We start from the raw sequence: 13,792 nt of genomic DNA on the forward strand, positions 1-13,792 counted from the left end.
AATAGTTAATGTCAGATTGAGCATTCGTCACTCCCGATAAGTGGGAGATATATCCAAATGGCCGCTTGTGGTGAATTAACTGAAATCCTTACAAGGTGATAGAGTTAAGAGTATAAATGAATATTTCAGTTAACTTATCTTTCAGAGTGAATTCAACCTATATAAGTAAAACCGGACTCTTCGTTATATGTAACCTTGACACGTTCCATGGTTATAAGGAATTGACCGACAAGATATAGTTGATGAAGGATCATATTATACTGTACCTAATACAGAAAGGTTAACGTCAGTTATCAACCTGACTTCTTAATTGCTCTGGGGGAATATCATAGGTTCTGCTAGTAACAGCTCGCGACGGTGTTCCATTATATATATGTTGGAATTAATCGTGATGAATAATTTAAAAGGATATATACAGCTAGTGGCAATAAAGAACCTAATGGGTCGCATATGGGACTTGGAATCAGAGGACGAAAATGTAATTAGTGAGACATTATATATATGGGCTGAAATTTGTAGATTAATTAGGGATAAATTAATTTGATTAATAATTATAATTTGATTATGGTTATGAATTAAATTAAAGGATTATCTGATAATATTAATTAGAAGTTTTTATGTGATTGAAACTCTAATTAATTATCCCTAACATTAATTAATTATTAATTTGATTAATAATAATTATCTAGATATAATTAGTTATTATTTAGATAATAGTAAAGTGTTTATTTAATTATCTAATTAGGAATCCTATTCCGAATAAGATTCCAATTATTTAATTACATAACACAACTGGGATTAGGGTTTTGAGAAGTCTATAAATAGACTCCCTAATCCCATATTTCGACCAACACAAATACAAGGGGCAAGAGGAACCGTTCCGAAACCGTCTCGGCTAATTACAATCTTTCTTACTCTCTCTTTGATCTCGTATCGATTTCTGTTAGAGGCAATCATTGTGATTGCTATTATTAAGGTTGATTGCTGATTAGTTATCTTTTCTGTGTTGTTTTCTTTTATTGTTCGTGATACACGGATTAAGAGTTGTGGGCACTTCGTTTGTAACTGTAGATAGTTCTTCAGAAAAGGTATTACATTCTATCCCTCTTTATATGAAATAACAATTAACAGATCTTGGAAAAGGGAAATAGATAAAATTTTATTATTCCGCTACGCCTAGACTTGTCTATTTTCCTTCAAGGTCAATATCGTCTCTCCGTCTCTTTTTTGCCTACTTTTTTTGCCTGCTTTTTAAACTTTTCTAGGGGGAGAGAGGAGTATGTTTGAGGGTTCTTCACAAGGGACCTTGAAACGGCTGCCTCCCGTTGCCGCGGGTGATTTCGTGCTGCGAGACTCGACGCGCAATCGTGCACCTAAAAGGAAAAAACAAAGTTAGTGGAGATTCCGAGGCCGAGCCTTTAGTGAAGAAGACTAAGGTTCACCGACCGCCAGTGCCGCGAGCTGAACCTAGTGTAGCCCGTCCTTCCTGTTCCTGAATGTGGGGTAGTTCGGTATGACCATAATATGGAAGGAATATGGTCCGGCCAGGCTTGTCCTTTGTCAAAAAGTCGCGCTTTGATCCCTCGTAAGATGGTTCGATTGCTGACCTCTATCAGACCGTTGCTCTGAGGGTGAGCGACTGATGTATAACGTCATTTGATTCCCCAGGCCGAGAAAAAGTCATGGAATTGGGCACAATCAAATTGTCGCTCGTTGTCCATGATGAAAGAGTGAGGGACTCCAAACCTGTAGATTACTGTTTGCTTGATAAAATAGATGACATTGTCCGCTGTGATTTTGGCAATTGCTTCCGCCTCTATCCATTTAGTGAAGTGATCGATTGCGACCACCATAAAGCGCTTTTGCACTGGGGCAATAGGAAAAAGACCAAGAAGGTCAATGCCCCACACGGTGAAGGGCCAGGGTGTGACGATGCCCCTGAATGGCGCTGTCGGGGCATGGTAGGTGTTTGCATGAACTTGGCATGCCTGGCAACTACGCACGATCTTGATGGCGTCAGAATCCATAGTTTGCCAATAGAGCCCTTGAAGTCGGGCCTTTTTTATGATGGATCGCGCGCCTTGATGCGATTTGCAGACTCCATTATGTATTTCTTTGAGGCAATGATCCCCTTCCTCTTCCGACATACATTTTAACCAGGGTTGACAGGAGGCCTTGCGATATAAGACACCATCATGTAAGGCGTATCGCCAATACCGTCGTACGACGAGTGATGCCCGGATCTTTTCCTCCTTAAAGGTTCCATCTTGGAGTTAGTTGATAATGTCGCTTCGCCACCCTAAGCTTGCTGCGTCCGCATGATTTATGGGTAGTGAATATCCTGCTTCTATTGCGGGAGCATTCAAGATTTCTATGAGAGTGTCTGCGCCAGCAGACTGTTCTCCAGCTGCGAGAGCAGCTATCGCATCCACCTCCTCATTCTCCTCACGCGGAATCAAAATTAAGGCGAATGTAATCCCTTTGTCTGCGAGGTCACAGAGGAGAGTCTTCGCCAGCTCCAGATAGAGACACATGGTGGGGTCTTTGGCCTTGTAAGGGCCGTTGATATGGCATACTACGAGCTTGGAGTCTGAGTATATCGTTAGGTGCCCTTTTACTAAGGTTTTGGCCAGTCGGAGAGCCGTTATTAGTGCTTCATACTCCGCCTGATTGTTCGTGGTTTGGAAGTTCAGTCGAATGGTGTATCGTAGGTGGAGATTGTGTGGTCCCCGGATGGCTATACCGGTGCCTGCTCGTCTCGGACCGTAAGATCCGTCAACACTCATGGACCATTGGTCTATCGGACTGTTGTCTGTGTTCGGGGTTGTTTTAGTGGTAATGGCGCCGGTGAACTCAACGATAAAATCGGAGAGCACTTGTGCTTTAATAGAGCTACGGGCTTCAAATCGGATGTCGAATTGCGATAGGCAGATGGACCAGTTTGTGATATGATCGGAGACTTCGGGCTTCTGTACTGCCTTCTTCAGGGGGTAGTTTGTCTTGACCATGATGGTATGAGCTTAAAATTATGGTCGCAGGCGCTCTCATGCTTGTGTTATGGTAAATAGTGCTTTCTCGACCTCCGAATATCGGATCTCCACCCCCTTGAGTACCTTGCTGAGAAAATAGATAGGAAAGACTTCGTCCCCTTCTGTCTCAGTTAGTGTCATTACGACAGCCTCTTCTGCGGCGGTGAAGTAAAGATGAATGTCTTTCCCTGGTTTTGGTGCCGATAGCAATGGTGGGGTGGTGAGGAAAGTTTTGATGGCGTCGAAGGCTGCTTAGCAGTCTGTCGACCAGGTGAAGGGGTGTTCCTTTTTTTATCACTTTGTAGAAAGGGAGGCAGCATTGTGCCGAACAGGAGATGAATCGTCCCAGAGTGATGAGGCGCCCATTGAGCCTTTGCACCTCCTAGAGGTTGCGAGGTGTCCTCATTGCTAATATCGCCTCGATTTTTGCTGGATTTGGTTCTATCCCTTTCTCCGATACCACACAGCCGAGAAATTTGCCAGACTGAATGCCAAAGAAGCATTTCTCTGGATTGAGTTTGAGGTTAAATTTTCGAAAAATTGTGAAGGCTTTTTCCAAATCCCGAGGATGGTCTTGTTCTTTTGAGCTGAGAACTACCATGTCGTCAATGTAAACCTGGACCGTGTTGCCGATGAGGTGCGAGAACATTTTGTCGATCAGTCTTTGGTAGGTTGCTCCTGCATTTTTCAGGCCGAAGGCCATCACGTTGTAGCAGTAAGTGACTTCATGTGGGTGATAAAAGACGTTTTTTCTGCGTCTACGGGGTCCAGCGGTATTTGCTGAAAACCTGCTATGGCGTCGAACTGCGATTTTTTTTTCTGTCCCGCAGTTTGATTGATGAGTTGATCTATGTTAGGCAACGGGTAACAATCCTTAGGGCATGCTTTATTGACATCGGTAAAATCTACACACATTTGGTACTTCTCGCTGGCTTTCTTTACAAGTACGACATTAGAAAGCCAGTCCGGGTAGTGCACCTCGTGAATAAATTTTACAGCTAGAAGTTTCTGGATCTCGGCTTTGATGGTCGTCTGCTTGTCTTGTGCCTGGACACGCTTCTTCTACTTTACCAGCTCGATGGTGGGGTCGATGTCCAGCTTATGAGTTGCTTGATCGGGGGATACACCCGTGATATCCTCGGTGCTCCATGCGAATATGTTGTCGTGCTTAGTGAGTATAGCTTTGATTTCATCAACGAGGTCGGGTGCCATGTTGGTCCTGATTTTCAGCGTCTTGTCCTCTCCGACCGAACAATCCACCACTAGCTCAATGGGCCTGGGATTATACCCTCTCATGTCCATGAGGTCGTCTTCTACATACAAAGTCGTGCGAGGCTGTGTCGCCTGCCATTGCAGTTTTTTAGTCAGCATTCAATCTCCGAGAATTGTGATTTGGTTATCGTGATAAGGCAGGGTCAGGCATAGGTCAGAAATGTTCACCGTGGCTCATAGGGTTGCCAACAGAGGTCTCCCGATGATCGCATTATAGGCCAGTGGGATGTCCACCACTACCCATTCGGCCATGCATTCTACTTTGCCTTCGCCCTGGGAAAAAACTGTTGGAAGGGAGATGAACCCTTTGACAGATACTTTAATTTCGGATTGTTGGTCTCGTATAACGTGACAAGGTTAGTTCCAAGGGGGGGGATAGGAACTATTTAAAATTTTGTCCGTTAAGGCTGACTTCTTTTCTTTTAGAAAAGGTTTACACAGCGGCGCTAAGTAATTTTAAGACACAAGCTTAGTCAACTGGTGACTAAGTCTGCTTCTTTCCTTGAGTCAGGAGATAGCACTTAAGTCTATTCCTGAACTCAGCTTCTTAGTGCACTCAACTCAGTGTATGTTCGTTACTTAGTCAGTTTTATAGCAAGCAATATATAAAGGATTTTAAATGTTAGAAATATGTTACTCAGCAGACATATCCTGGTTCGGCCTCTCCGCCTACGTCCAGTCCCCGGAACTCGTTCCGAGCTTTTTGAATCCTCTACTGAGCTCTTTAAAGGTAGAGCACGAAACCCTTTACAATAGAAGCTGAGTATACAAGAGTACCTTCCTCTATACCTCTACTCACTCCTATAACTACCGCTGAGTACTATAACCGAGTACTCAGCTTCTCCTTTCTATTCTTCTAGAAATGATAAGTGTTTGTCCTAAACAACAATTGCTAAGACACTTTAGATGAATGAAATCACTCTACACTTTTACACAATGATTGGAATTGGTGTAAGGTTTGCTTTGCTTTTCTCAAAGAACTTCAAGTATGAATTTGGTCAGCGTTTCGACTTGATTGAAGATCTGCATCGAATGAAGCATTTGAAAGGCCTATTTATAGTGACACTTCAAGAACCGATGATTTCAAATTTCGAAATAACCGTTGGAGGCTAACGGCTTCCTGTCGCTTTCACTCTGGACGTGCTCAGTGTCATTGGTCAATGAGATTCTTGTATCTTTTGTCTACGGCAGTGCTCAGCAGCTTTTCGTCAGATGAACAGAATGTTTCGACATTTATAGCAAAGTCTTCCAGACAGCTAACTGTGTCTTCTGAGCTTTACCCATAGTAGAAATACTTTATCTACAAGTTGGTTCTGTTCTGCCGCTGACCTAACTACTTTGTCATTCAACTCAGCAGCTTCGTCATGAAGCTTTTGTTAGAAAGCTTCTCGATCCTTCTTCATGCTGAGCTGTCGTTTTAATTGATACGACTGCGTTTTGTCTTCCTGGGCCGTGAGGTCTTGATCTGTTGACTTGGGCTTGACTTCCTCTAATGGGCCTTTAGGCTTTTTATCTTAATGTCTTATAAATCAATGAACTCAACATTGAACAAACACATTAGTGTGAATAAATCAAAGCATTTAAATTTAATGTGTTAGAATATTTTTATCATTCACATAAATAATTTTGTCAAATCAAAATCATGTGGAAAGGTGTTTCAACACGGACAGCCCTACTAGAGGGAATGTCCCTGCCCGGAGGGTGCTGCCGACACTCTTCATGGCTCGTAATGTTGTCCAAGTGATCAGATTTACCGAGCTCCCTGTGCCGATGAGCACTCGATGCACGTTGAAGTTAGCGATGCTTATGGAAATGACGAGTGCCTCTGTGTGGATGGTTCGGAGCGGTAGCTGCAGTGTCAGAGTTTCATCTGTTGCTTTCCTCTTACGGGCTGCAATCGGGGAATTGCCATATGTTGGGGTTCCTTATCGAATGATGTGGATCTCCCCTTGGAACCTTGGCCTCTTGTTGTCTTTGGTTCAGTTAGTGTCTTTCTGTTTCGGGCTCTACTCCCTTTGCCTGGGCAGCCTCGGCGGTGCACCCTGCTCCGTGACTCTGTTTATCTCTTTCTTCAGTTGGTGACAATTCTCCGTCGAGTGGCCAAAAGATTTATGGTATTTACAGTATTCTTTCTCGATGTGGGTCTTGCCTTTGTCGGTCGCTGGGGTCTGATGTGTGTATCTCTTTGGGGCATGCGACGAGGTGTAATGGACCTCCTTCCTGTGGACCCTGTCTCCTTTTCTGTCCGAGGTGGGTGCCTCGACTCGCAGGGGGTAGGGCATAGGAGCATCCTCTCTGCGTCCTCGTCCCACATCGCGGGCATCTCCTGGCACCCTGCTCTTCTCCTCTCTCCGGACGTCTCCCTTGGCCTTACCCTTTGCTGACTCTTCATAGCCTATCGGGCGGTCACAGTCATCATATGTGACAAAAGTTTATGCCATGGTCATCAGTTCTTTGAACGATCGAGGCATCTTTCTGAAGCATTTTTGCTTGAGGGGCTCGTAGGAGGTGCCTTTAGCCAAGACGTCGTGTGCTACCTCCAAGCTAAGTCCCTTGACTTGAGAGGCCATGTGGTTGAACCTGGAGTGGAAGTTGCACAGGGGCTCGGTGGTTCGCTGTTTGAGCCCGTTGAGATCGGAGCTGATCTTTCTCACTTTGGCGGCAACGGCAAACCTTGAGAGGAATAGGTCTTTCAAGAGATCGAACGAATCGATGGATTCGGGCGCTAGTCCCTGATACCATTCTTGCGCACTTCCGGAGAGCGTCGTGGGAAACACCTTGCATATGATATCCTCGTCCTTGGAATAGAGGTTTATGGTGCTCATGAAAGAAGCCACGTGGTCATTGGGGTCCTCCGTTCCCGTGTATTGGGACAGGCGAGGGGCCTTCCCGTCTCGTAGGAATCTGGTCTCGATTATCCTTTGCACCAAAGGAGTTTTGCTGGACGTGACGCTTCCACCCATGACTCCTCCGAGCGCCCGCTTGTCTAGGAAACGCTGGATTTTCAGCTCTAGCAACTCTTTGCTACTTGGATCCGCTGCGAACTCAGGGCCCGCGGCTCTCCCTACGGGTGACACGATTGCTACTTGGTCTTCTGTAGGGGCATTTCGGGTTGCAGGCTCCCCCGCGGCTTGGTTTGCTGGGTGCGGCTCCACCGTCTCTTTGAGGTACTGCCATATTTTAGCGTTTTCATCCTGCAAGCTCTTTTGTTGCTCCATGATCTTCATCTGAGCCGCCGTATGGACGGCTTGGGTGGTTTGGAAGATGCGAATGGCGCTGAGAAGTTGCGAGGTACTGTACACTTCCTCCTCCGCCGGGTCGATTTCTTCCATCAGAGGAGCCAGGTTTCTAGGGGAGATGGGAAGTGTCGGCGCGGAACGTAGCTCGTTTGTCATGGAACTAGCCGCTCTGGTGACCAACTCTTTTGCATTTCTTGAAGTACTGAGATCACTCGTAGTCCACGTTCACCGCACCAAATAATTAGGTAGCGAACTACAGTGATCGGTTCGGGCGTTCGCACCGGTCAGGGAGCTCCTCGCCGAGTTGCCTGATTTCCTTCGATGCCGTCTCTGTGAGGGGATCGGTCCCTGCAAACACTCCGAAGCTTAAGACAGTCAAAGGTCCTAGGCGAGGTGCAAAATAATCAGTCGAAGTGCTCAAGTTAATATATGCGTACCTCTGGGGGATATCCCCTTGGCGTATTTATAAGCCCTTGTCATGGGCTCCAGGCCTTCGATGGGTCCTTTGGCAAAGTGGACCTAATGGGCCGTAGGTCATTTGCTGAATCAATAGTTATAATATTTTTATTTTTTAATCTTACTCTCCATTTTGTATTTTTTAATTTATGTGAAACAGCTTATAATGATTTATATAATGGAAGAAAAGAAACAAGAATTCTAAAAGAAGAATATCAATTATGATTAATTCTCACTAAACTTGTATGCGCACCCTCTATATATTGTATTAAACACCAATATATTGTATATACAATATACTTGAACAATTCAAGACACCAACTAAAGCCATATAAGAGTTGTCTAAAATGGGGCAAAAACTTAACATAAGTTGGTAATTAATTAATTAAATTACTAGAATTAAGTATATAATAATCCTAATTAACAAATAATACAGGCATTGGGGTTGTCTTCAGGAGTGAGATAGTGGTAATATTGAGTGACATGAGGATTATAATAGGAGTCAAGGGCGGAGCCAGAGAGGGCATGGAGGGTCAGCCGACCCGCCGACCCGCCGGAAAACCCACAGTAGGGGTGCTCCGCACCTGGTAAAACTTGTAGTCGCCATGGCTGGGAGCCCCCCAGCCATGGCGTTCCTGAAGAAAGATGGGGGCTGGAACCTCCATCTTTCTGTTTTATTTTTTTTAGGTCAGGGATAAACAAAACGACGTCGTTTCATTCATCTCTGATTAAAAAAAGAGAAAAGACATGCTTGTCCTCCCTTTCAACTGATGCGTCCTTTCTTTCTCAAAGAAGTAGCAGCAGTTCTCTCTTTATTACTTTGATGACTGAAATCAGATTTGCTTTTATCTTTGACCAAATCCTGTCCCTCACTCATAAAATTTAATTTATTTCAATACACAAACTCTCAAGTTTCAACTTAACAACATATGTAAAGAAGAACATTAACTATTAATGTCCATTTAACCTTTAAATTTTCTTATTTCAACAGAGGTAAATATTTAATTTAATGTTTTCAATTATTTTAGGGCTTTAATTTTATGGATTTTGATTAAATTGAATTGATAATTGATAGTTAGGGTTTTGATTGAATTCAATTGTTAATGAGATAGTTAGACCCTAATTGAATTTGATAATATTTAGGGTTTTTGATTGAATTGAATTGTTAATGTGATAGTTAGGCCCTTAATTGAATTGATGATATTTAGGACATTTTGACTGAATTGAATTGATAATGAAATATTTTTAGGGGTTTAATTGAATTGATGATATTTAGTTTAGGGGTTTTAATGAAATTGATAATACGTTAAATTTTAAGGGTTTTGATTAAATTGAATTGATAAATGTGATAGTTAAGTGTTTTAATTGAATTGATAATATCTATGGGTTTTGATTAAATTGAACTGATACTGTAATATATTTAGGGCTTTAATTGGATTGATGATATTTAGTTTAGTGATTCGAGTTTAATACAATTGATAATTGGAACTAACTAAAACTTAAAAACTAAAGTTGAAACTTAAAAAAACTAAAACTAGTATTCCATCTACCGTGTTACGTAGCTATCGAAAATGAAGTGATTGTGAAAAAAAAAAATTGCACGGTCAAGCCCCTCCAAGGTTCCGGTCCTGGCTCCGCCCGTGATAGGAGTAATTGTAAGCTCTAACAAGCTCTGCAATTTGATCATTTGGAATTATTGGAATATTATTATTGTTTTTCTTCTCTTCTTCTTTCTCAGTGGCGGAGCCAGGGCTCATACTCTGGAGGGGCTCCACTATACGAAGAATTTTTTTTCTTAATAACGATTCAAGGCTTTGATTCATAGTAGTCAAATTAAAAATTTTAAATTTTTGATAATATAAGGGTAAATTTAATTTTAATTGGAAACATTAAGCTGCAAAACAACTGAACTTCAATATAAAGTAGGGATAAAAAAAATATCATAACATTTACACTAAGAACAATTTTACCCTTAAAGTTAGTAGTGAAGAGCAATTTTATCCATAAAGTTCATAAGTTTGGTCAATTGGAGAAATTATTCATCAAATTGTTTTCTCTATCGTGAATCTTGTCATCTATGTGTCATTTTATCATTCATTAATACGAAATCATAAATATATGATTAAACGTGAAAAAATTTAAAAAATATACTGTATTTTATCATTCATTAAGGATAAAATTTCTGCTGCATGTAAACGTTAGATGTATTTCTGTTCGTAAAAAAAATACAACGTTAAAAAATTATAAAAAACACAACGTTAAAAAATACAATTAAAAATAATAAAAAAACATTTTTAGATAAAAATATAATTAAAAATAATAAAGAAAACATTTCCTCAATCTTACTTTTGTTATGGACTCAGGGATACAAATAAAATAATAATATAACACAAAAAGTAATTAGATAAAAAAAAAATCCTCTCCTGGCAGTGTCTTCTTCCTTCAAGAAGAGAATCAGTTCCATTCTTCTTTTCCATTCATCTGTGCATCAATTTTTGTCAATTTAGTTTCATCCCTTAAATTTTCTATGTTTTCTGGTTTTATTTCTGCCTCTTTTAAGAGTTGGGATGTGAAGTTTGGAAGTAATTAGAATTTTTTTTATAAGCAGATGGGGCTCAGCCCCATCTTTTTCTTTGGCCATGGCTCCCAGCCATGGCAGCTCAGGCCGGAGCTTCTGAAACCACCTCTCTCAGGGGTGTTCCGGCAGGCCGGAGGGTCGGCCGACCCTCCCCGCCCCCTCTGGCTCCGCCCCTCCTTTGCCTCCTGCAACACAATCCCAGCGTCTCGAGGAGACGGTTAACCTCGTCCAAGATGTTGTCATCGAAAGACCCGTGTCTGGATGGACTTTGTTGTACAACTTTGATGATATCAACTACCCATGTAAGGACGAACCTCATTGATGATTTGATGACGTCAACTACCCGTGCCTGCACGAACCTCGTTGATAATTTGATAATGATGTCAACTACCCGTGTTTGGACAGACCTTGTTGATAATTTGATAATGATGTCAACTACCTGTGTATGGACGGACCTCGTTGATAATTTGATAATGATGTCAACTACCCGTGTCTGGACGGACCTCATTGATAATTTGGTAATGTCAACTACCCACGTCTGGACGGACCTTGTTGAATTAACTTGTTGATGACAACTACTTGTGTATGGACGGACCTCGTTGTATAACTTGATAATGCCAACTACCTGTGTCTGGATGGAGCTAGTTGGATAACTTTGATAATGCCAACTATCCGTGTCTGGACGGACCTCGTTGGATAACTTTGATAATGCCAACTACCCGTGTTTGGACGGACCTCATTGTGTAACTTGATCATGCCAACTACCCGTGTCTGGATGGACCTTGTTGTGTAACTTGATAATGCCAACTACCCGTGTCTAGACGGACCTCGTTGGATAACTTTGTTGGTGTTTGAACCAGAAGAATTTTCTCTTCGATAAACCTGTTTAAATATATGTAATGCATGTATGCATGTAAGAATGTATGAAATGTATGACATTTGATATATATTGGCTTCCAATGTGCTTTGGGAAAGTCCCAGAAAGATCTACTAGAGATATAGGTTGATATGGAGGTGGTCCAGGCTCAAACAGTAGGTTGCAGTGCTCGATTACTAAAGACACGTCCAGTTCTATCATGACTGGTCATTACCCAAACTCTGAGTGTACGGACGAAAGTGATGATAATAATACTGATGAGGAGGACGATTGGAGCTCCTGCCATTTGATATGATTTGATTGCGATGATGGTCACCACTGAGGAATTTTGACTCTGATGACAATAAAGGGCGCTTAGATCTTCCGAGAATAAGATTTCTTGCCACTGGGGCGCTTTAATTCTGATGACGGTAAGAGAGATTAGAGCTCATGCCACAAGGGCACTTAGATTCTGATGACCGCTGGGGCACTTAGATTCTGATGACCGCTGGGGCACTTCAATTCTGATCTTTTTATTCATTTTGATTTTCACTCTTCATTTTGCCTAGACCGTCCTTTACAGGTTTTCAATCTAGCGAGTTGCTCGACTTTTGCTTAAGCCGCCCTTTGCATGTTTTCAACTTAACGAGCAATTTGTCTTTTATTCTTATTCATTTTTTTTTTCTTTATTTTTTTAGATATGGCCTCATGAGAGGCTCTTGGAAGGATATTACAGTTCACAGACTTTAGAAGGCGTGAGATCACTTTAAAGGATTTCTTTGAGTGGTCCACTCGAATTATGGATGTGTGGATCCGGGTTCATATTTGTCCCTGATGGAGGACCATTGAGATGTCATTGGCTTGATGCTGGAAGATACCTCAAAGGCATGCTTTGGGGAACTTTTGAATCTGCTTTGACTTCTTAAGTTCATTTGATTTCTCTTGAGGATAGAAGCAAGTGATTTGTACTTCTGTTTCCGCTTTTCTTTTTCTTTTTCTTTTGATTTTTTTTGTCTCTTTTCTTTTCTTACCGCTCTTTAATGCAAACTCTTACTTAGACATCATCTTGATGACAGGGTAGTGTGAATGCATCAGGTTTTCTAAGCAAATTCATTTTAACAGATAAAACCAAACTTTGTTTGACAATAAGCTTGGTACACAAGTTTATTTGTACATCAACATGATTTAACCTCTGTTATTACTTTCAGATTTTCTAAGTGAACATTTTCTCTCGTTGTCTTAATCTTGCCTAGGCCGTCCTTTCGGATTTTCAACCTAGCAGGCGACTCGACTCTTAATGGTCATTATTTTGCAATAAACCGCCATTTGTGGGTTTGCAGCCTAACAAACCTTATTTCTTCTCATTTTGTGTGTGTAAGGCTTCTGCTTTCGAGAAATCAGATGCGATAGACTTCAAGCGATCTTGGTTGACCAGGTCCGTGAATTCAACTCTGACCATGTCCATCATTCTTGACTGATTCTTTAAGCTACACCAGTGTGAGTTTGATTTAAGCTGCTTTGAGCTTTTGTCATTTTTCAGAGGAATCTTCAAATGTATGACTCTCTCTTGTCATGAACTTTGTTCATTCATTGTTGATGTATTTGTAGCTCATTTACAACTTGGTGCTTCTTGTTATCAGACGTGGTCAACTATTCATTCTCAGACAGATCCATTCTGCCTCCAGATTGTTTGACTTCCATTGACCAGCAATCTCTTTCAATTTATTTGTTTAATGGACCAGCTAGATGATCACCATGTGATTTTTGATCAACTGGGATGATCTTTTGTAGCGTGTATCAGCTGATACACACCTTATGTTGTGGATCAACTAGATAATCACTTTGAATTTGAATCACAATCCCTAAAGTTAACAACCCGGTTAGAGTTGAGGAGTTAAGACCTATTAAATTCTGTGATGTTCTATACAAGGTCCTTAACCAATCGCTTGAAAATGTGTTTAAATGATGGAATTAGTGAAGTCCATATTGTTTTTGTCCCAAGAAGAGCTATAATTGACAATCCCCTTATTTTATTTTTTTTGAAAATTTTCATTGTATGAAGCATTGTACTAAAAGGCAAGAATATGAACAAACTTATGATATGATTGAGTTGAGTTATTTGAAGGGTATTGCTACACAAATGGAGTTTCCAATGCAATTTATCTATTTAAGTATGGTCTATGTTAATACATTTTCGTTCTCCTTTCTTGTTAATGTACAACTTTAAGAGTTTTCATCAACGAAAGAAGTCTCAAATAAGGAGATCTTTTGTCCCTTTATTTATATCTTTTATGTGCAGGAGATTATCAGCTAGGATCAGAAGAGAAACAAACATATTCATGGTAGTATTAAATTAGATGGT

The sequence above is a fragment of the Euphorbia lathyris genome, chromosome 2, assembly GCF_963576675.1.
Source record: "Euphorbia lathyris chromosome 2, ddEupLath1.1, whole genome shotgun sequence".
NCBI lineage: Eukaryota > Viridiplantae > Streptophyta > Magnoliopsida > Malpighiales > Euphorbiaceae > Euphorbia > Euphorbia lathyris.